The 24544-nt window shown below is 38.6% G+C and overlaps 1 protein-coding gene across 1 annotated transcript in view; it reads left to right on the top strand.

Moving 5' to 3' along the window:
• The first annotated feature begins 3847 nt into the window (after positions 1 to 3847).
• HMGN5 (high mobility group nucleosome binding domain 5) overlaps positions 3848 to 24544 on the top strand; it is a 234151-nt gene continuing 213454 nt past the window's right edge. The window contains exon 1 of the mRNA XM_061445688.1: positions 3848 to 3858. The gene's annotated coding sequence lies outside the window, so the exon portion shown is untranslated. The remainder of the gene's footprint in view (positions 3859 to 24544) is intronic.

The raw sequence follows: 24544 nt of genomic DNA, 5'->3' as shown, positions 1-24544 counted from the left end.
AGTCATGCTCTTGTACCTTTCTCCTCACCCCAGTTTTGTTCAATTGGTACTAGTGTGTCAGCCTGGATTTTCAGTCCATTTAATCATCTGCCTCTACCTTTCCCCTTGTTTGTTTCTATCTCCAAGCTAAAAAGTCTGCTTCTAACATGTTATTGAATAAGGCAGCACTCTGTATGCTGCAGAGCACTTTCCCTTAGTGGTGATAAAATGGTGATAAAAACGAAAAGTGACACTTCAAACGTGAGCCTGGTTTTGAGCTTCAGTGCATATTGCTTTTTCTCTCCCAAACACAACTCTTTATTTTTTCCTCTCAACAACTGATCATTTTGAAAGAAAATAAGGATGCACATATGGTATGCAAGTCTTCCCAATATCTAGTGGTGAGATCTGCAAAAATTTTGTGACCCATCAACATATTTGAGCCTATGGTACTGAAGTAGCTACTAATATTTAGAGAGGGTATTTTATCTGTGAGAAAGGTTTCTATCTCTGCTGTTGCTGTGGGTTGGACTTACCAGTATCCTGCAGCTGCCTCGTGGGGATGCAGAACAATGATAAACTTGTTTGGGTTTAATTCTTTACTGTGTTTACAGCAGGTTTGCATCACTAAAAGTGATGGTTTCAGGTGCATCTGCTCCCCACCTCTCTTCCTACCCTCTCTCTGATGGCTTAAACTAGAATAAGAGTTGCTACATTAATTATTCTCTCCTTTTAATTAATTAAAGCAACTCAGAATATGCTGAAATGTGGCTGCAGGGATGGCTGGGAGAAAAAAAATACAGGCTGAGAGAAATCTCCCTTAGGAGGCTCAGTGGAGCTGCCCTGCTGTAGTACCACTGAAAGAGGCACAGTGCTGGGGAAGTGGGGGCTCTCAACACTGACTTGACTCTATTTTCTTTACATGGCTTTTGCAAACCCTGATACTAACCCCAGTCATCTTCTCTTTCCTTCCCTCTACATATTAAGCTTTCTGCTTGTCTACTCGTTTGTATTTGAAGGAAGAAAACATTTCTGCTCCTAAAGCCTGGAATTTTCAAAAAGCAGTGCTTGGAAGGTGATGGGAAAAGCACTGTCCCCTGTAATTTATGTTGAAGCTATTCCTCTTTTTCATATCTGTTTGTGCTTAAAACATTTTTCCAAGATGCCTCTCCCGTTTTTCTGAAGCCTGGGGGCAGGGCAAGCTCTTGGTGCTGCTGTGGGCTTGACAGCATCCATTTTTAAACACTGTTCTTTAAGGACGCAGTGCAGGAATTGGAGCTCTGAAGAGGACCAAAAACGATGAAAGATGCAGAAAGAGTAGGTCGGAGGTAGGGCTGAATGAGCTGGGTTTGCTCGGCAGAAAAGTCAATACCTCCTTCTCTCTGTTGGGCTTAGGAAAAGAAGAAATTAGCTTGCTTTGCTGCAAAGATTTTGGATAAAAAGGCTAGTTAAACATTAAGACAGCCCTGCTAGGAAGGTGAGAGATCCTCTTTTCAGTGCGTTTTTGTGAACAGGCTTGTCAAACTCCTGCTGGAAATAACATAGGTGAGCTCCATCCCCCTCAGTGGACAGGGGGAGTTAACTCAAGTTTCCTACCACCTTTCTCTGCTTCTAATGTCTGTGTAAACACAGGAACATAAAAATATTGCCTTTTTCTACACAGGGCTGTGAAAAAAAAATATATGTATGGTATGGTTAATATTTTATCACTACTCTGAGCTATAAAAAAAGAAATTGGCACTGCTTCCAAAGTTGTTGCAGAAAGGATGGATAATTTATAAGAAAAATGTGAAGACCATCCCATCTCCTGTTTTTAAAACCTGGCAGGTTGAAATTATGATACATAGGCAAAAAGTGCCTATTTTTATTTAAGGGGGGGAGGGTAAAGTTGATGCGTACAGTTGTCACAATAACCTTGCAAAAAACTTCATGAATGTGCAAATCCCAAAATATGCAAAGATTTCTTTCTTTTATATTGGGCACTTAATGGAATGGTAGCCCAAGTAGTGCAAATAATTCTTCAGAGTGCTAAATGATATTTTTAAGTATGGTGGTTGATACCTAGCTCCCTGGAGGTATCACCTACACAGGTGATATAACAAATGCCCAGATGTTCTTTAAAATTTTAACATTTAGAGTGCTGTATTTTGCCATGGTTTATTGCAGCTGGCCTCTGTTTCCACTGGATGCCTCTGTACGTGTCCCCTCCTTGGCCCTCTATTACAACAGCCCTTTTTATGCCCACAGGTCACCTCAGTGTATCTACCTGAATATCCCAATAGCTTGAGATGAGGAAAGAGTGATTTATTTTTAAATATATATATATATATATAGTTCTGTCATAACCTTAATGCAGATTTGAAACTGGATTTTGTATTTCATGATTTGTTCTTCCCACACACATGCGCATATTCCCACTCCCCCTCAATGAGGTAATTGCATGACAACTAGATTAATATCTTTTACATACTTATTAAACTCAATAAGTGGTCCTGCGCAAACAATTGGTATTTAATTACCATATTATCATTCTACTAAATTTTAATGACTGTTCATTTAAAATACCTCATATGTTATCATTCATGTTTAATGCAGATTTGTTTCTCTGTAAATGTTTCTCGGAATCCTAACTTTAAGTTGAACTAACCTGAAAAGTAATGTGGATTTCTCAGAGTAATTTTAATGCAGGTCCAAGGCATTACAGTACACTATAGAAAGGGAAAATGCAACTACCAGCCAGTGTTGGTCATATGCTTTTGAACCAGAGTTCAGGAAATGTTGAACAACTTACTTTGCAATGAAATTTCAGCTTAAAAGCTCTTAAGCCAGGGAAAATTAATATTTATCAGCTGACAATAAGGTGATTGTTAAGAATCAGAACAGTTCCAAACTTGGAGAGGAACTTGAAAAAAGACTAAAATCACAGTCCTACAGTAAACTTACCTCTTCCACTGATCATTGTTTTTACCTCTGACAAGTATCAATTTTCTAGATCTCATCCATGAGTCACTTAATTACTCCTCAGAGAAAGGAAAATACGTGATAATTTTGCAGGGAAAAAAACAACCACCCCTGATAGGTAAAATCATCACACCTTGTCAGCTCCTGCAGCGGGAGGCAGAGATCCAGAATTGTGATGAGGTTCGGTTACATCTCTTTGGTTTTGTAATTTATTGATCAAGGATATTGAAAATGAAACAGGATTATTTTCTGTGTTTCTCTATATAAGATCTTGTGCAGTCGTTGAATACTCTACCCAGAAAGGTCATATGCTCTGAATCAGAGCATTTTTCTCTGCTCCTTCTCTCTGCCTGTTGCGTTCACTGAAATTAAACCTCTTCAGATAGCTCTGCAAATCCATTCTGCTTTTTACAACCAGGCATGTGAAACTATAAATATCTGTATTCTGGCAACAAGATTTCCCAGATTTCTGAAGAATCTCTATTTTTCTTCTCATTTTTGTTTCTATAGGTGGTACTTGATATTACCTATTTCTTTTCACTGTGAAAAACTGTAATTCAGCTAAGTTCTCATAAAAATCATTAATTTATAAGATTGTTTTTCCACTTAAATCATAGATTATAAAAAGGAAATTTCATAATGGCTTGGAAAAATCTTCTTCCACTTGGTTAGACAATTTGAGGGGATTCAGTTTTGTGGGGTTATTTTTGTTGTTATTGCTTAATTACCTTCCAGAAAAGTTATATATGTATATTTATTGTAACCAGAAAATTTTTCTTAGCAATTAAGTTCATAGTAAGGTCCCATAAACTCCTGTAATGACTTTATAACCTGTCAGTGATATATAATTATTGACTTTCCTTAGGTTATAGGACTATTACTTTTCTGATTGATTTAATCATTCCATGTTACATTTATGTATCTCCTGGTTTTTATGAAACTCTATTGACTAGACTATCTTTTAAGGACCAATCCAAAGGCAAAGGAAATGCAGGGGAAGACACAGTAGCCCTCAGACCTGTTGCATGGCTCTTGCTCCTGCATGGTTGACATTACTCATGGGTCAATTTGAGAGCATACCTTTCATTATGATAAAATAAGAATTATGTACTTTTCTGTTGGGATATTTATCATAATGGAGAACAAGGCAGTTTTCCCTGATCACAAACCACCAGAATTTGGTTCCTGTGGGAATTACTACTTTGCTAATTATACCAGGTTCTGTTCATATTTTACCCAGGCAAACAGCCTCATTCCTTTCAGGTGAGTTTATTTGCATGAATTGTGATGTCTCGGGATTGGCATTTCTATGAATCAGTGAGAAATACTGAGTTGTTTCTAAGCTGTGTATAATGGGCATAATAGAGCCTTTCTTAGAATATATTTAGTATGCAAACACTTTCATGGGACCAATTTACTTATTGAAATGAAATTTGTACAATGTATTAGTGGTAGGAACTATTGAACTAAAACATTTAAACCACTGCTGGACTTTAGAGGAAATCAATCATGCCACAATGAAGAGATCTGCTGGGCAGAGCCTCGGCACTGTGAAATCCAAGCCACGTTGCCATTGTGTTCATTTGGCCTGAATGGCAGAAAAGACAAATTTACTGACTTGGGCTCCACTGTGCTTAGACCCCACATATTGTAATTTTTATAACACATATTCACCGTAGCACTTTAGCTTAGAGAGTTTGTGCATTAAATTATGTTAGGTTACAATATTTAATGGCTTATAGGATATAGTTAGTACCCGGGAGGCTAATTTGTTTGCATTAGTTGGACGGGTCAACTGCTTCAAACATGCAGATTATAGAACTACTGGTAGATTGCATTACACAATTTAAATAAATAGTAGCAATTTGTCAATGTCATCTTAGCTTCAACATTTTCCTTTTAAACCCCAGGAAACAGTAGTTCCAATTAAATTGACCTTTTCTTTTCTGCATCTTCATGTTATTAGTAGATAATGCTTAGTCTTTTAGCAAGTAAAAAAAATAAAATAAAAATGCTTCCAAAGTAATGATGCACTTGCAGTAAACTTTCCAGACAAAATTACTTTCTTTATAAACAAATGAATTGCATTTAGCTACTCAGTAAATTTTACAAGGCAGATATATATGTATACGTCAGTAATAGATTAAGACACAAGAATTGCTGTAATCTCAGTGATTAGGTCTTTGGTTTCAGGGGACAATTGCAGGTTCTTGTCACTGTAAAGCTTTAAGTTGTACCATTCATTTTGGAGACAAAGCAGCCAAAAATACATAATAGCTGAACTGTCCATACATAAACTACTCTCAGCAAGTCCTAGATGTCTGGATGTTAAGTCACTTTTGGGATTTGGGTGTAGGCATTTACTTACTTAGTCTTGTAGCAGTATATGAACAGGATTTGAATGGATGTCTCATGGTAAAATAGAAATGGTGAAATACTTAGATTGTCATGTAGCATAGAAGAGCTAGGCTACAATCATGACCCATGCAGTACTACAGTGCAATCAGTGCAGCTTTACTACGTCCATGTGCATAAAAAAAAAGTGCTTTACTTCTTTGATGTCCTCCTGCCAAATATCAGCAGTAAGCTTGATTGCACCAGAATTTTGTCCAGTTTTGGTAATGTAGATAATTTTGAAGATACAGGAGCCTGAGGTTTTGGGGCAAAATTTGGCCACAGGAAGATAGCTGAAGCTTTGTCAATGCCTTAGGCAAATACTGGGACAAGAACTCTAGTATGGCTGCATCCTGGTGGTCTTCATTGTGGAAAGGAATAGCCTTTGTAAATTAGATCGTTTCAGAACTTCAGGTTCTGCTGAAAATGGTTAAATTATTTTTAGCTGTTCAGGTTGAAAAGCAGTTTTGAGCTACTTTCCTCCCTTGCATGAGCAGTTTGTGACTAAAGCAAGAACAGCCAAAATGTGGAATCCCCCCCCCCCAAAAAAAAATAAATTAAGGAAGGTCACGTCTGATGGAATACTTAAAATAAAAACAAACCCAAAAACATAAAACCAGAAAACAACCCCCTCCAAGAAAAAAAAAACCCAAACCATAACAAAAGCAAATGACAAAACCCAGCCATACTGTTATTCACCCGTCTTCAGTGCTGTGAACAGAATGGCAATTCTCATGAGAAAATCCAGATCCAAATTTATCTCAATTATCAATTGTTTTATTCATCTGCTTTATTGGAAAATACACATTTTCTAATACTTTCCTTTTGGGCTCTGTTTTAGGCATCTCTCATTCTGTTGCTTTGCTTCAAGCTGTTTGGGTTGATAGTATCCATCCATTTCTCATGCTATGCAACAATAGATCCTAGAAACAGAAATGCAGGGATTTCTTGTACTGTCCTTTATCACACCTTCTGTTTATGTGCTACTTTCTTTTCATAGTGCCAAGCGCACCCAGCAAAGCTCCTTCTTAGAAATCAGCAGCCTTTTGAAGGTTACGATAGCGTTGACTTTACATACTCACCTACTAATTAATAGGACGTTTTCCTTGCCTTCTGAACATGCAGAATAATCATATTCCAAAGCTGAATGGAACAAACACCGAGCACAAGGTATTTAAAGTTCCACTTTATTTAGTATTTAGTATTCAGTGTATATCATTCAGCAACCACCTTTTGAAAAGAGGCCAGAAAACAATTTTAACAATATCACATGTGAGAAGAAGATTCAAATTTTCTGGGAGGAGAGAGAGAATTCTGTAATCTCTGTGATCTGAACTGAACAAAAGGATGTGGCCTAAGATATTAAATACAAGAAAAACAGATTCTTGTTACTTTCATTTCTGACTCCTTGCAAAGCAGATGCAGTAGGCATGGATCTAAGCTCATCATAACATCGTTAAACTAAGTAGCTCATCCTCAGCAATTCAAAATAGTTCAGCAACCTGGTGCAAGTCCAGGGGATGACCTCCCCTTTCACGCTTTTATCTTGAGGGACACACGATTTGGCTGATCCCCAAGCACAAGGCAGCAGAGTAAGTATTGCTTAGGCTTCTGACGTACTCCTGTGGCTCCGAGATACCTGAACAGCTAGCATTTGCCGGGAGAAAAAAAAGTAAGAGAGGTGAAGGGCTATAATTTCTGGATTATTTTCTTCTAAAATGCAAACCAAGGCAAATACAGCCAACGACAAAAAAGCAGATTTTCGACTTGAGAAGACAACTGCTAACAGGCTTTTTTAAGGTTATTAGGAGAATTTTTGCTAACATGTTCTTATTGTACTATTTAATATCGAACATACTGTACCTCTTCTTAGCATCTTTACATATGCTATGCAAACAAGAATGTTTGTTATTTGAATCCAGATACTGAAGTGCAGTAGTAAATTTTTTTTTTGGTTTGCTTGCTTTTGCAACTTTGTGGCTTTCACAAGCTCCTCATTTGTGATCAATTAATTGTTTTTTAAACTTCTTTCAGAGTAGTAGCCAGATAGCTCTTTCCAAAGGACAAGACAAAGGTAATCACTTTTAGGAGGCTGATCCTCACTGTTTCTAAATATTGTCAGTCTTTGGCTGGCGAATGTTTTGTAGGAAGATTGAAGAATCCCATAAACACAAGGTGGCAAAACTGTGCCTCACTGAAGAATCATTATCCTTTTCCTTTTTTTTTTTTAACTACTTGGCATGCTTCAGATGAAAAGCTTGCTCATTTCTGCTGTTATCTGAAAAATTTGAGTGGAGAGCTGGAGCGTGTACCCGACAGATAATCAATGCCACAACCCTTTAAGTGGCTGCTCTGGCTGGGGGGTATCAATAGCAGACTTTTAGGGCTGACACTTTCTTCATTTACATGTGCAGTGTATGGACCTCATCTATTCCTAGGTACAACACTGTGCATCAGTGCAAATGCTGTTGACTTCAGCAGAGACAGATCTCATTTGCAGTGGAATTACTTAGCAGAAAGCCAGGTCCTGTGTACACAACAGTGGTTTCATGCCTCTCCGCCGCTGTCACTATTCATTGCCAAAGAACTATATCCTTTTATTATCAGCTGGAGACAAAACAAGAGATGTATACTTCAGAGCAAAATAAGTCAGAACCAATTAACATTTGTACCATTTCCTGCTCTCTAAGAATCATCTAAGGATAATTCTGGACATTTCATGGTTGTAGGTTATCTGTGCTGTATTTTTCCATAGGCAGCTGAGACTGCGGCAGAGACGTAACTGAAATGAACCAGCAAATACACAAAGTTTAGTCAGCAAATTAAATAAATATGTATTAATTACTCATTTTCCTCAAGTGAATCTGTTCTGTAACAACACTTGTATAAAGAAAGTATCTTATTTTCTCAATTTCAGTAGTTTCTGCACATTCAGGTAAAATAGCATGGCACTGTGTTAGTTGGTTACTGAGACTGGACCTGCATAAACCAGAGGATTTGATCTCTCTCGATCTGTTTTAAAAGGAATTATTTTGTTGCCTTTGAGTATTCATGAATGTAACTATTATAATTTCCTTTTAAAGTTCAATCCTGCTGCCAAAGGGAAAGTTTATCAGTGTAGGGAATGAGTAAACAGTAGCTTTTGGTTGCTTCGTCGTTCCGTATAAATGAACTGCTTTAATTGATTCTAAATGCAATTAAATAAAATTAGCTATAAATTGATAAACATATCCATGACTGCAAATAAAAATTGAGCCAGCTGAAGAGGCTTTATTCTTTCTGATAAACATCACGGTGTCACAGCCTTCGATTTTGTGACTGATGTATGAAGCAATTCCTTCCAGATCAAGACGGATCTTCGCTCAGGCACAGCAGAGCTTTTCCACCTTCTGTTTCAGTGAACAGCAATCATGCTGGAATATGTGTGAGGTTCTTTAGGAAATCACTCTATGTGTTTTCCTTAAATACTGTTAAGAAAGATATATGTGTTCACCACAGATCTGCAAATAGACTGTGCTATAGCAGACGTAAAGTGTGTATGGAAATGCAGGATGTTTTTTTACGTGTTTAGACAAAAGATGGATCAGAGTGCAGGGAGTTATTGGGTGGGGGAGGAAACATACTTGAGATTTTTAATCAATGGAATCTAGTCAGAGCTCAAGCAAAAATGATCCCAGCACTCTCACAGGCCTGCTGCATTGAGCTGCCTATCCCATCACACCCCCTGCACTGTGTTTTGCCCTCGGGCCCTGGGTAAGCAAGCCGGAGAGGGCATGTTGAAACACTGAAGGAAGAGGCTCTTGTTAACAAGATAGAAGATTAGGAGTTTTTATACAAAGAATAACATTATCTGATAAGGTTTTTTATGCAGAAATTTTAAATTATGCACTAAGAAATTACTCCTAGGAGATGGATATGTCTATATGTTGTATGAACGTGGCTGATGTCTCTTTGGGTGAGAAGAACCTGAAGGAAGATAACGCAGAGCACGCAACAGCTGAGCTCAGCAGGGCTGATGCTGATGTGGGTTTAAACACTAGTTCAGGGGACAAGAAGGCTGAATATAAATCTGTTCTGCTCATAGGGCTCACTGGTACCTGGCACTGTATCCATACAATTCATACTTCTTTTCATGCTGATAGTCGTTGCCAAGGCTTGATTTTGGAGCTACTGGTTATGTAGGTTTTTGTTACTGTCCTTCCTCTGTATTAAGATGTGCTGTAGGGATTTTTTATTATTATTATTTAACATTTTTTTTAAGAGTGCCTTTAAAAGAATTACTGCTCTTTGGCCAAGCATAGTTACTGTAATAATGGCCTTTGAATACCATCCATTAATCTTTGACATTTAAGGTGTTTACTGTGAATACATATTAAGTTTCTCATTAAAGACAAGGTCTGGCTTTCTTGATGTGACTCTTAGATTAAATCAGCCTAATCCAAAATAAATACAAAGATGGGGAATTCATAACAAGCCACCTTGTAGATTCTCTGTGTGTAAAACAGCAACTGCTTTCGTGGCAGAAAGATTTAATTTAATGTCTCCTCTTTGGCCCTCAAGAGGGGGAAAAAAAAAAATCTATTCATTGTGTATAAAACCTTTTGCACTTTGACATAAGTCATTCCAGCAGAATCCCTTTTTTTTTTATTGAAACAAACTTAAACCATATTCCATTTCACAAAAGTGAAATGTGCTGAACATGTGCTTTTTAAAATAGAAGCATGTGCATTAACTCTTCTACAAGAAGATACTTTCTGGGAGTAGTCTCCTGGGAAGGTTCATTACCCGAAATCCAGTGAGCACAGGAAAAGGGTGAAACAGTATTAGATCAAGCTCTACTAAGCTGGATGGTCCAGGCTGTGGAATAAGTGATATTTAATATGTGCACTTTGAGGCTCCTGTTGAGTGCCCTATTTGGTAACCCGGATCAGGATGCTTGTTTAGTGGATAAAAGTGTAACTTTAGAAATTGGCAGGAACTTTCTGTGCTTGGCCACCTGTACTCTCAGCCAGATATGGTGTAAGGATACTCAGACAAGCACACTTTTCAAAGTTTGTTCTGTTTCACTTCCTTACAACTGCCAGGTTCAAAGAACCATTTATTTAAAAAAAGAGGGGAAAAAAATGAAGGCGAGACTCGCTCAGTTCAAAGATGCATTTATAAAGCTCACAAGTCTTCAGAATCAAGCTCATACTTTGTCTTCCCGTTACTAAAATAATACTTTTATCCTGCCCTTTTCCCCCCTCTCAACTGTTTTGTTATGAAAACATAGCTATAATGAAGGTCTCGGGCACTGTATTTTCCAGACAGTATAATACCGTAAGTAATATCAAATGGGATTCTTTTTTTTGGTGGGGTTTTTACTGTCAATAATAATTGTATCAAAAATAATGCGAACTCTCACTGAAGGCTGCATAGTCAATCAGCATGAAGTATTAGCACTTCAGGGACACAAAGGCTCTGAGCCTGATAAAAGAGATTGGACTGAGAATTTTGACCTAAGAATATAATAATGTCTTCCAAGATCTCATTATGCCCGTGCCCATTCGAAACCATCTGGGGCCCAGAATAATAAAGGAGTGGTGTGAATTTATGAACCCATAGATCTAGCCATGCCCCCTTGGATATTGTGTTGGATTAGTAGATTTACTGCTAATCCAAACACTGTGGGCAAAATTATGTCTTTACATCTGCACTGTGGATCTCCAGGAGCTACACTAAGTTAAACACTTGAAGGTTTGACAGCAGCTCCCCTGCTTCAGGCACAATGTTCTGGCACCCTGCCACATTCCCAAAAGTGCAGCCCCTCAGATGCACGTCCTCCACGTCTTGCCGTGGCAGTTCTCCAAAGGGAGATGCTGCCTGGCAAATGAAAGGGGGCTGGTGAGCAAAAAAGTCAATGCTACTGCCTGTAACAGGTGGGAGCAGTATCAGCTTGGTGCAAATACGGCACAGTTGGCGTGGGGAAGATTGATCCATCATCTTCAAGTTGCCTCAGGTGCAGAGTCCGAGGAGAAGTCTCTACATTTAATTGGGGGTGTCTTCTGCTAAATAAAATAGTCAAATGCAAATCCTTTTCCTAAGGGGCAGCCATGTGGACTTGTGACCTTTCTTTGAATGGTTTGGAGCCCAGAAATCAATGATTACACTAAATCCATAATTATATTCTTTTCATGTATGGCAGGGTACCGATAGTGCGACAGATGTGAGACCTTGAAAGCGTGGAAACTTCAAAGACCATTGAGATGTGTTAGACACCACGAATGTGTGGAGCAGTAGAAAATAAAATTAAAATAGGAAAATATTACTAATGCTTTAGGTGATTTCTTCTTCACACATATATGGACACACGTGTACATACGTCCATGTGCACGCATTGATGCACATGACTTGAGGCCCTGGACACCCCAGGGAAGAGGAAGAGGAAGTAACTGCTGTAAATCAACAAGCTTTGGCCAAGTAGAAGAATTAAATATTTAACAGTTGTCTTGTTTTGGCTTAAAGAAAGAAGGGTATGGGCTGTGTCAGAAGACACTGTCTGGTATTGGGAAATGTGAATGTGTATCTCTTATGGTACTGAGTAACACAGTCAAGCCGGTTTGTTCTTTTAGGAGATGCTTCTTGAAACATATTTTTGCCTTTAAACAAGCAGAACTATGCATTGTGGTTATTTTTATGTCTTGTAAGAAGATGCTGCAAGAAGAAAATACTGGGTCAGCATGAGGAGGACAATTTACAGTGGGCTGTAAGGGCAATTCAGCCTCCGCACCATGATGCCCAGGCAGAATGATGTAGGGAAAGATGACATTTGGTGTTCATGGCCCCAGAGATGCTCCCTGGAGGAAGCTGATGTGAAACATGCAGTTAACCACAGAGCTGTGACAGGTAGTAACTTTTACTTTTATGTCTCTTCTAAAGCATGAGGAAACTGTAATGGTTCTGGTCTGCTTAGGTACCATGTGAGAGGGAGGAGGGTGGTCAGTATCATAAGAGACAAAGACTGCAGGGAGGCAAACAACTTGTTTTAGACCAAATACATTAGAAAACCAGGCACTTGGGTGCATGCAGGATCGTCACATCTTTGTAACACGTTGTGCTGTGGCTTTGGGTATAGGTAACATCACCTTGCTGTCAGTGCTGCCCTGGCACATTTTTGATTTCCAGTAAGTGGCACACCACTTTCCTACAGCTGGTGTAATTTTTGTGGGAAGTATACGGAGTGAGATATGTTGGCGAGGGAGGATTGTGTTATTTGCATGGGAAAACAAGAAAATAATGACACAGGTCATTTCAAAAAGCCTTGTGTCATGTTTTCTGTTGCTACTTATGTTTTAGGTTGCACACAAAGTTGTTGGGGAATTTCAAAGTGAATTAAGTGACGTGTTACCTATCTGCCAGCGGTGAAGTAGGGAAAGGAAAATGATGTTCCCAATACGTCTTTGGTATTTGCAGCTGGGAATGTAAATGAGTATCTTCCTGCTCATCAGACTGTAATAGTTGAGGGGCACAGCATAGATATTTTTTATTTATTATAACTCTAATAACAAAATAATTTAATGCGAATATGTCTTATTTATTAATAATGTTTGCTTCTTAAAAATTCTGCGTGAATTAGAAATTTGGGGAGTACTGTTAGAAATTAATTTGCCTGAACTCTGCATGATAATGTGTCAAAAGCACATGGTAAATGCAATTGCATGTTTCTGGCATTACATGTTACATGTATACTCATAGTTGTAAGTGGTGGATCAGGAAATGATGGTATCAAGTACATAGATAAACAGAAGTTTTGTGGTGGCTACTGTCACTATGAGAAAGTTTATAACCACTTAATTCAATCTCACATGGAATTTCTTAAAATTAATAACAGGGAAACATAAGTTGAAAATTATTAGGTTTTTTGGTTTTTGGAAAATCTTGAACTTTTATATTAAGCTACTCCTTTAATTCCAGTGTAGAAACCTCAGAAATAAAGAAAACACATAAAAATGTGGTATCTTCCCAACATTACAAGAATTATTTAGTTTCTAAGGCAAGATAAGAAGGTTTATTCCTTTAGCCTAATTCTGAGATCACAAAATACTGGACTGTCACTGATTTTGGACTCCGAAATGCCTGAATGATAACTTGAGCTAGTTCTCTGTCTTGAATAAAAAGCCAAGATTTGGAGGAAGCATCCCTTAAGAGGATGACTTTTTCATATGTATTTGTTGTTTGAAGTTGGTTGGGCATTTCCAAGACTAAAGTGTCGTACCAGAGATGCATTAACAGGCAGTGCATAGTGCAAGTAGCCAAGTGCACATGGAGTTTACCTTATACCTATACAATTAATGGGTGAAGCCATATAGTTATACCAGTAACTCCAACAGTTTCTCACAGCTCTCCCTGTGCAACCTCTATTCTGAGACAGGCTTTTCTCACCATCCTTCTTCTTTGCCGTTTTAAACATTCAATTACAACTAATTTTCCTAATGATCTTCCATTAGTTTTTCTTCTTGTTTCTTTGGTTCTGTTTCTTCATCGCACTACTCCAATGGCACTGCTGAGAAAGCATACTGAACGTTTGTTTTCCTGGTCACCAAAGGAGCATCTTCTGGAAGGCCATTCACATAAAGTCACCCAAATACTTGTGGAGAATTTAAAGATACATGGGCAGAGCCAATTATTTATATCTCTTAGGTCAGCTTCTTCAAGGCAAATTAATTGTTGAAGTGATACACTAGTTGCATATATGTCATATAGTCATTTTATCAATTATTTAGACTCCTATGAAAAGAGTATCATACCCATTCCTCAAAATGTTCAACCTTTACCTTTTCTGAGTAACACAGGGGGCATGAAGATGAACAAACTAGTTATACATGCATGGAAAGTACCAAGCTCAAAGTAATTGTGTATTCAGTTTTAATGGAGCTGAATCTCCTGCTGAGATTTCAATATCTGACAGCATTGCTTTCATTGCCCCAAATGCCCAACCTTTTTCTAATGTTTGACCTTGGGTATGATTATATTTCTGTATGTATCTCAAATGATGCAAAATCATTTGCCTATATCATTCATCGCTTGCTGACAGTCTTGTTCCAGCTCATGGCAGAAGAGAACATGTCTGATGGCACTAACAACAGCTAAAATGAGCTTTAATAGATGTTTCTACCCTTCCAATAAATACATAAAGCATCTCTATAATGTCATTTTGTTAACTGATAAACAACAAAAGGATGAAGGCATTCACTTTTAACTACATTGCGTGTCATTATTTTCTCATTGCCTTACTTAGTGTATATAACTAATATGACCTGCAGAAGAGAGGGCAGGACTGTTGCTTTCAGTGCTGGTTATTTATTTTCTTTTCTATCCAGAGACTCACCTCATGTGAGAACTGTGCAGGTGTATGACAGGCTTTACCATGGCAGTTTTGCTCCGACGTACTGACCCACAAGCCTGTTCTTGGTGTACTCTCAATGACAGTTCACATAACCCACAGCGCTATCTTTACATCCCTCCGTGCCTGCGGTCAGCATGCCGCACTGGCTCCTCACAGAAATGGAGCTGTTTGTCCTTATCTCTTGTAGTTGTTTTTTTTTTTCCTCCAGCTGGTCTAATCCTGTCCTATTATAAGCCTTGTGCTACTTACTCTGGAGAAGCTCCATTGTGCTGGGCAAGGCAGATACGGATACAGGAGGCAGCCCATTCAGGCAAAGGGCAGTGGATGGAGTTTGCTGATGTGTATACAGTAGTTTGGAGATGAGCTAAGAACTAACTTACCAGTGTTAAGGAGAGAAGAAGTTGCATCCTATTCATCATATCTCCAAAATGAAGTGGCCATTGAAAAGGAGCTGGGAAGTGGTGGTTCGGGGAGCCAGAGCAGGCATGGTGGAGAGGGACTTCCAGAGAGGTGGGGACAAAGGGACCATTTTTTAAGTGCAACTCCAAGAGGCAGTCTCAGTGTGATTAATGCTCCTGTACTGGTAACAAGAGCATACCCCTAAAGAGAGAAAATCTGATAATCGCCTTTTTTTAGGTCTGTGTAAGCTAGGAGCATTATTTTAATCGTACACCATTAAGGTATTTATCTTAATTTTAAAAAATAATATTTCCCTTGTTGTTTGCAATTGCCCACTAGAAGTTAAATCCCTTTCCTGACTCAGTATCCTTTACAATCCTGAGCTGGTTGTTTTTGCAGGTTGCCTCGGGAATACTGAGTTACTGAGTTTCAGACTTTCTTCAGAAATACTGAGGGGAGAGTAGCAGCGTTTGAAAACACAGATAAAGAAATACATGGACCATGCAAACAAAAGTAAGTGGAGTAAAAGGAGATGTGTTTACTGTAGTGGTGCAAAAAAGCCCAACAGTTTCCACAAAGAAGCCCTTTGGTCTGATTACAAGGTTTGTTAGGGATGCAGAGCACTGACCGAGTTCACTGGAGTTTGAAATCCTAAGGACAGTTTTGGTTTTTTTTCTGTGGACTTCAGAAGACGATTCTATTAATTTGAAATTGTGCAAAACTTTCTGTTCGCTTTACTCCCTCTTCAAGCAGGTTTTTAGTTTTGCTTTGAGATTTTAGCCAAGTATTAAGAAACTATAAACAGATGGAGATCTAAACCCCAGCCTAAACAGAGTTTCAAGCATATCTAGATGAATGTGGACAATCTGACAACAGGTTTGTCTGAATTCGCAAAGAAAAGAGGGCACAGGCAAGCTTGGTGTAAAATCTACTGTTGTTGTACACTGGCCTGTCTTAATGCAGCCTCTCTACATCCAAAGAAAAAGGAGGAGCAATTAATGCAAATACAGACAGTGGCATGTGAAAGAGGGTAGAGGTTTAGTGCTGTAAGCTACTGCAGACAGAAAAGCCAGTGGTATGAGCTTCTGCTCACAGCAAAGCAAGAACTGCATTGTGCTCCTGTTTAAAAAGAACAACAACAAAAAAGCAGACCAAAAAAAGCATCAGACGCAGTAAGTAGCTGGTCTGTGTCTCCTGCAATTCAGAAACTGGTGGTTTGGAGCATTTTCTGTTGCCCTGTTAATGCTTCCCATTCTCCTGATTTCCTTTTGGAGCATTCACTGTGCTCATCCCTTGTCCCTTGCAGCCTCCAGGGTGGCCTTGCTGGAGTGCTGCTCCGTGCTGACCTCCACTACACTTACCTAAGGCTGTAAAAAGAGCCTGCTGCTTGAACTTTATTCAGCAGCACAAAGTACAAGGTGGGCTTCAGAGATGCTGGTGTTTAATATTCTGTACAAGGATGCTGGCCCTAGTGCCAATGTATTATTAGGTGCATCATTCCAGGAAAAACATGTTTAAACATAAGTGAAGCGTTAGCAGTTGAATAGATACAATGATAAGGTGTTAACTCTGACCTTGTAATTAAATGTAAATACAGTGTAAGAGCAAAGCAGAGGACTATGTAAACAGGTAAAAGAGGAAATATTGCCTGCTTCTATTCTTAATGTCTGTCTTTGGGCTGTAACAGAAAGAGAGGATTTATTAAACCACATAAAAATGGCTTCTGTGAAGAATTCATCAATTCATGGATTTTACACAAGTGCAAGATAGTACCTTCAACACTTTTCTGCTTTTACTTTTAATAATTGTCCCTGGTAAATTTACATTTACTTCTCACTTGCAGACATTAGAATGCTCCATTAGTTATTGTTGCTTGTTTTTTTTTAATATTAACAGTCTCTCCTCCTGAGTGTCTTTTATTGCAGCATACAATCTCAATAATTTGTGGAAAAGATGACATTTCCAAAGAGATCAAAATGCATATTGGCCTCCTGTTCTGTTCTTGTGCCTGCCTCAGCGGTGGCACAGTCCTCAACCTTGTCTCACGGTAACATATTAAAATGGTCAAGTTACCAATCATAAATGTATCACAAGCATCCACAACATGAAAAATTATTTGGCTTTAAACACAGGTTTAGGTGATTTTCCTCAGGTTTTCTTCTTTACAGGATGTGAACCTGGTTTCTGCTAGGCAAGTTATACAAATTTCTGCAAAATATATCAAGAAGTGAATCCATTTATAACACATCTTGGAAATAATCTTTAAAAATAGAAATAAGATTTTCTAAAAGGTAAGGAGCTTTTGGTTCGGGGAGGGAAAATCTGTCTGTAAGTGATATCTGAGATAAAAACATAAAAACAGTCTGTGAGTAGCTGTCCAAAAATGAAACACAATCTGTGGTAATTTATTGGTTGCATGCATGTATGTTTCTTGTGAAAAATGGATGTGCCCACTCAGAAAGTCAGAACAACATGTACAAGTGGCCCAAATTGTTTTTGATTAACAAGGTTTTCTGCCTGGAAGTCACTTCATCTTCATCCCATTAGCTGGACTCAACAAAGCAAATGAATCTAACGCATTAGGCTGAAACACTTTCTTCCTGTGCGAGTGCAAAGAAAAATCCTCTCTTAAGAGCTATGTTACCACCTTACATATGTAATGTAGCTTTTCAGCTTAATATTCCCCTTTGAGTCAACAAAGAGAATGCAAAGTTTTCCTCTCTTTCACTGTTAACTCATTGTCGTGGTTTAAGCCCATTTGGTGACTTAGCCACACAGTCCATTCTCTCACTCCCCCCCTTCCTCCCTCAGCTCCCAGAGGGATGGGCAGGAGAATGGAAAGAATGTTACTCCCACTGGCTGAGATAAGAACAGTCCAGTAACTAAGGTGTAACACAAACTGCTGCTGCTACCACTAATAATAATGATAAGGGAAATAACAAGGGAAGAGAATACAACCACTCGCCACCAGCCGACTGATACCCAGCCCGACCCCAGCAGTGATCTACTCCTTCCGGGTAACTGCCCCCAGTTCTACATCCTGGACATGACGTGCTGTGGTATGGAATACCTCTTTGGTCAGTTTGGGTCAGGTGTCCTGTCTCTGCTTCCTCCCGGCTTGTCCTCCTCCCTGGCAGAGCATGAGACTCACAAAGTCCTTGGTCAGACTAAACATGACTTAGCAACAACTAAAACCATCAGTGTTATCAGCACTGTTCCCAGGCCGAAAGTCAAAACCACAGCACTGCACCAGCTACTAAGAAGGAGAAAAATGACTGCTGCTGCTGAACCCAGGACACTCACATTATGCTTATGTCTGTTATTCTCAGGTGTGAATAGCGCACTGTTGTGATGAATTGGCTGCTGGAATATAACATTGGGCCATATAGATTCCTATTCCATACAAGTTTTGTAGTTTTTATCCTTTTAATGCCTGGATTCCATTGTTTTAAAAATCACATAAAGGTGATATTTTGGCCATGAGATCAGCAAGCAGGAAATATTGCTGTGGAAAAAAGTCTGCATACCGTGAGGACCACTTCTCACCTTGTGTGCCAATCAAAGCAAATAATTCACTTCTATTTCTTAGTCTGTTCTTCCTCTTTTGTAATGGTCTATGATAAAGTTTATTTTTCCTCAAATATTATTTCAAGTTGCATGCTTAGAAGGTCAGGTAGAACATAATTTTTATTGTCTATGTGAAAGCACTCATTTTGGTACTTGTTCCATGACTGTTCAGGAGTTATTAAAAACATCCAGTTTTCAGATTGATCAATGCTGTGTTTTCATAACTATTTCAAATAACCTCTTTTCTAGACTATTAATAGGTAGATGAAATGTGGTTTTGTCAGGAGGAAAGAGGAATCATGTGAGTATTACCAGAAAAAAGGCATTTATCCCTCTAATTCTATTCTATCCTCAGTGTCTCTACTATACAAAACATATTTAGATTCAGACTTATCTTGGGAACTATTAGTATGTGCACTTGAATTGATTTGGTGTTCTGCATAAGTAAATATGAATATCCAGATAGAGACTATGATCATGTAACCTAAACAAGATCTATTCTTGATTATGCAGAACCTGAAGATGATTGAGTTATTTATTTTCTTTTTTTATTTCTCTGAGCAATTTTCTTGGGAAAACAGTTACCACTAGAAAACAGCAATTAGAAAGAATTCTGCCAAATTCTGCTGAAGGAGATGGTGATATCTCTTACCAGCAACAGAAAAACTGAGTGATTAACTAAAGTGCAGTGTCTTAACTAGAAACATAGTGGGAGAGCGCGTGCTTTTTCTTCTTCATTATATTATCTAAGCCAAACAGCTAAGAGAATAAATTTGCACATAATACGTGTTTCCTTAGTTTTCATTATCTTGTTACTTAAAAATTACCCATGAAAAGTGAATGCAGTCATAGGAACATGACTAAAATATTCTTAATAGAAAATATATGAAAACAAAGTGTTATTCAAATTAAACAAAATATACAATTGCAACTGGCACTTTTGTGTTCAGCTCCAATAAGCACACTGAATTGTCTTTTTTCCAAATGGATAATTTATTTAATTAACCAGGATGCAATGAATTTTAAATTGTGTATTAAAATGGCAAAATTAGGTAGTTAGCTAAAAATATGATGTGGTTTACATTCTTACTCACTGTTAGGAATTTTTTTATTGGGTAATTAAAAATTGTAGATGACAGTTTACCCTGACATGAATTTTGCCCCAAAATTATGTTTTCCTTGGCCATGTTGACCTGATGGATTTGAATAATTTTTTTAATATTTTTAAAAATCAAATTAATACACCTGTGAAACATTATTCTTGCTTACGTGTAACTTTTCACAATGGATAATGAAGCTTTTCCTTTTTGGCCATTGTTTTTCATTTGGGATTACAGTGTATGCTTACCAGAAGGAAATCTAAATGTGCTTTAGCTATTTTACATTTAAAACACAGACAGCATGTGCAAAGACTTCTCTTTCCTTCCCCTTTCCTCCCACAACACCCACCCACCTCCCCCCCCCCCCCCCTCAGATTTTCATATAAACTTTATTCTGTGGTTTCTATCAGGAATTGTACTTCACTACATTACGTGGCTTGATCCTGTTTATCTGCATAATTCAAATGCAACCCTGAAGGACATCAACATAGTGACAGCTTCTAAACATACTTTTTGATAATCAGCACGAACTATTTCTTGAACCTATTCAAAAACATAACACTGACAGACGGAATTCAATGACCCTCAATAACAACAGATACAATCTCATTGTATAATATTATATTATGACATGATTGTGTTGAGTTATGACTTAGGTTGACTGCAATATGGCATGCTTTTCTTTAGGAAAAGATGATACTTTTTGGCATTGAGATAATGCAGGATCTAAATTGTGCTGCCTGTTTCTGTAATGAAAAGAAAAAAAAGAGGAGTAAAAAGATTTGTCCTTACAACTAGGAGACAAATAAACAGTTAATACTGGTATTTCATTAGTGAGAATATAATTTTATGCATATTTATTTGTTGGGACAGATTCTTCGGTAGCTCATATTGACCTTTGGTGGCTCAGTTTAGTCTCTGGTACTGTTAGGAAAATGGATCAGGGCAGAGCAGATCAGTATTGGAAATCTCTGCGAGTGGCTGTGAGAGGGATCTTTCCATGGGATCTGGCAAACCAAGCTGATTCCTAGACTCAGATGGTGGTATCTTGTCAAAGGATTATTTAGTGTTCAGAAAAGCCAAAGTGACTTAAGAACATCAGGCTCCCTTAGCTGTTGGGGCAACCTAAGATGGTAAAAGTTCCTGGCCAGGAAAGCCAATGTTTCCACCTTCTGTCCTTCCTCTCTTGATCTAAGCTTCCAACTCTAGAGACCGTGGCAAAATCGCCATAGTCTACGGGGTAAAATTGCTGAAAGGGGGAATAGCAAACAAATGATGTCCAACTTTCATGTTTACCCGTCATCACAAACCTTTGGTGAGGCTCCAAATAATGTGCAAAGGAGTAGGGTAAGGTCCAGAAGGGATTGCTGCTGATGGTTGTTGGCCAGATCTGAGCATGGCTGTGTTCTATCAAGAGACAGGAAGACAGACACGTGACATCAAAATCCCCTCTCCAACCCCTAAACACCATCCCAAAACAACCAATATTAAACAAAATACAATTTGTTTTAACCTTCAGGAAAGGTATTTTGGTATATGGTGAGAAACTTCTCAGTATCTTCAATTGGACTGAATGAGGTAAAATAACCATTAAAAAGGGTCCAGGAGGGTAATGCTCTTTTATTTCTATTCAAGACCAATAAAGATTATTGTAAGAACAGCCAACGCTTCTGAATATTGAAATTCCCAGTGCATTGAGCTGTGGAGGGTTTTGGGTTTGTTTGCCCATATTGTGCAGTATAGAAAATGACTGTATAAAACTTCATTATTACAAGGAGGTTAGAAACATGGACTTTGCTATGAACAAATAACTATACCTATTCTGCAAGGTAGAAAGGATCTTTCAACATCTCTAAGGATGCTGTGAGTAGAAAGTGTAGGTGGCAGGATGTCATGGTTTAAACACTGTCATGTTAGCCACACAGTCCACTCCCCACCCTGCCCTTTCTTCCCCCCACTCCCAGAGGGACGAGGGGGAGAATGGAAAGAATATAACTCCCACGGGCTGAGATAAGAACAGTCCAGTAACTAAGGTATAACACAAGCCACTGCTGCTACCACCAATAATAACAATGATAAGGGAAATAACAAGAGAAGAGAATACAATACCACCTGTTGAAAACCAGCCCGATCGAGCAGTGATCCAGCCCTTCTGAGTAACTCCCAGTTTACATCCTGGGCATGACGTGCTATGGTATGGAATACCTCTTTGGTCAGTTTGCGTCAGGTGTCCTGTCTCTGCTTCCTCCCGGCTTCTCCTCCTCCCTGGCAGAGCATAAGACTCACAAAGTCCTTGGTCAGACTAAACATGACTTAGCAACAACTAAAAACATTGGTGTTATCAGTGCTCTTCCCAGGCTGAAAGTCAAAACCACAGCACTGCACCAGCTACTAAGAAGGAGAAAAATGACTGCTACTGCTGAACCCAGGACACAGGAAAACAGAATTAGGATCAGGTAAATACAGGGAGAAAAAAAGACATGCACAATATATAGCATTAGTTGGGTTTACATACAAACACAGAAGCCATAGCAATTGCAGGTGTTCAGAGCTTAAAATTTAGTGTGAATAGAAAAGCGCAGTATCTTGAGTAATTTCCATTACTGGTGAGATAAAATCAATGTCCAAATACTTCCTCACTTGCAAAAAACACTGAAAATACTAATCTGCTCTATAACATAAAAATCCAATGCCATTAACCTGAGAAAGGATACAAAAATACACGCTGCCTTTAAATAACTGCTTACGTTATTGCCTTAAACTTGGGTTTCCACAAAATCATTTCTTGGAGAAAGGTATATATTGGCTGTGTTTGCTTTGCTGGCTCAGATGTTCCCAGCCTGTGTGCTGTGGCCCGCCATCAATCCAGAGACCCCAGAGGATGCTTGGATCTCTGCTGCCACCCCATTATTCAGGAAGGGATTGCTGGGAATTGGGGTGTGGGTGTTACATCGCTAAATGCCATGGTCTAGAACCACCTGTCCTAAGCAATATGGTAATAACCTGATTAACTAAAAGTTTTCTGGAGTGGTTGCACCCAGTGAACTTATGCATGAACTGAACTTATGCATGTTTATCTCACTTGTGAAATGCAGGGACGGTTCTAATGCACTGCAGTGGCTCTGCACTGCGGCGCTGCCCGGCCAGGGGCTGCTCTGCTTTCGCATGAATAGTCTCTCTTACCTCTGAAGTTTCTCCTCCTCTCCTACAGCAGTGCTAGGGGTCAGGCACACAAAGGTGCTGTCCCCTGATTGCAGCAAACACCGCCATGTGTTGTATGTTTGATGAATTAAAAGGATGCTGCCAACTTAATTACACTGTAACCCTTCAATAAAGGAAGGGCAGAGCTGATTAACTAGTGAATAATTGGGGGCTGATTGATGGCTTTCTCCCTCACTGCTAAAGGCTGTATATATAATTATTTTGCCTGTGGGCCTAATTTTGCTACTGTTAGCTTCCACTTTTGTCATCAGCTGTAATTTATGGATGGGGCCTGAAGCCTTAAAAAAGGCTGGAAAATGAAATAGCCCCGAATCCCCAGATATGTCACCTGGAAATGGCCAGCAGGCAGCCTTTAACGTCAACATTTGCAGCCATTTAGCAGCATTAACACCTCATGCTTAGCTGGAAAATAATATTATCATTTGTCAACAACTATCATAATATAGATTTTTTTTCCTGACATGTAATAATGTTACATCACTCACACGAATGATTTAATATATGTTTTAAATGCAAGATCAATTTATTGTAACTGAATGGAAAATTTTTCTAGTAATGCACTTACTTAAAGGAAAAATAAAAAAGAACAAGGGAAGGAAGACCCATGTGCCTTCATTGCCTTGGTGGGTTGGTTACAGAATTAGTATGTAAGTCTTTAACAACCCCCAGAATCACTGCAAATTAAAATGGTTTGTGAAACTTAGTTTAAAACTTAGTTTAAAAAAATATTTTTTTTTTTCTTAGAACAGTAGCAGTTCCAAGGGAAATATAGTTTATAAACTACTAAACTTCTTTCTGCTGTACTTAAAAAACATTGTGGGACAATTTTATACCTACTGTCAATCAGCAGAGCTGCATGTGAGCACGTATAGCTACAGTGGTTTGCATGGGATATAGATCTGGCCCTTTGTATTTTAAATCGAAGTAAGGTTTCTTATTTTTTTCAGAGAGACAAAAGCTAATCGTTAATGCTGCAAAGTAATAGTAAAAGCCAATCTGATTTGAAGGATTGAATTGCTTCAGTGACAAAGAGGAGAGATGCCCCCCAAAAGACAGCCTGGATTGGGAAAATACAGCATGCTGATTAGAGCTGCTCCACTAGCTGAGTGCAAAGAAGTGCTGCCTATTTTACATTCCACAAAGATTTTTTTTTTCAATAAAGTAATAACAACTTAGATTTTTATTTTTTTCTTTTGGTAACCCATATTTAAACATTGCAGAGAGGAGGCTTCTAATTTATAAGCCAAGATATACAAATCCTCTCTCTCAAATTTCCTTTGTTGTTTTGTCCTCACAGAGCGCTCCCTTGCCTATGAATCACATAAAGATTTGAAGAACCTTTCAGTCAAAGCTCAGTAGTGTGCCAGTGGGCACTGGCCAGGAAAAAAAAAGATTGATATTTGCCCTCTCTTCTTATCTGCACTTGATTTATAAGTCAGTGCGAGTATGCAAGAGAAATAAAGGCAAAGACCTTGATGCCTCCCTGTGGAGAATATGCACCATTTGGATTGAAGGCATGAAAGAGGAGAAATTAATG

The sequence above is a fragment of the Pezoporus flaviventris genome, unplaced genomic scaffold (assembly GCF_033815535.1).
Source record: "Pezoporus flaviventris isolate CSIRO_AGI_PZ_B2104156 unplaced genomic scaffold, CSIRO_AGI_Pfla_v1 ptg000005l, whole genome shotgun sequence".
Taxonomy (NCBI): domain Eukaryota; kingdom Metazoa; phylum Chordata; class Aves; order Psittaciformes; family Psittacidae; genus Pezoporus; species Pezoporus flaviventris.
Note: the sequence above shows the minus strand (reverse complement) of the source record. Positions and strands in the feature narration are given on the sequence as shown.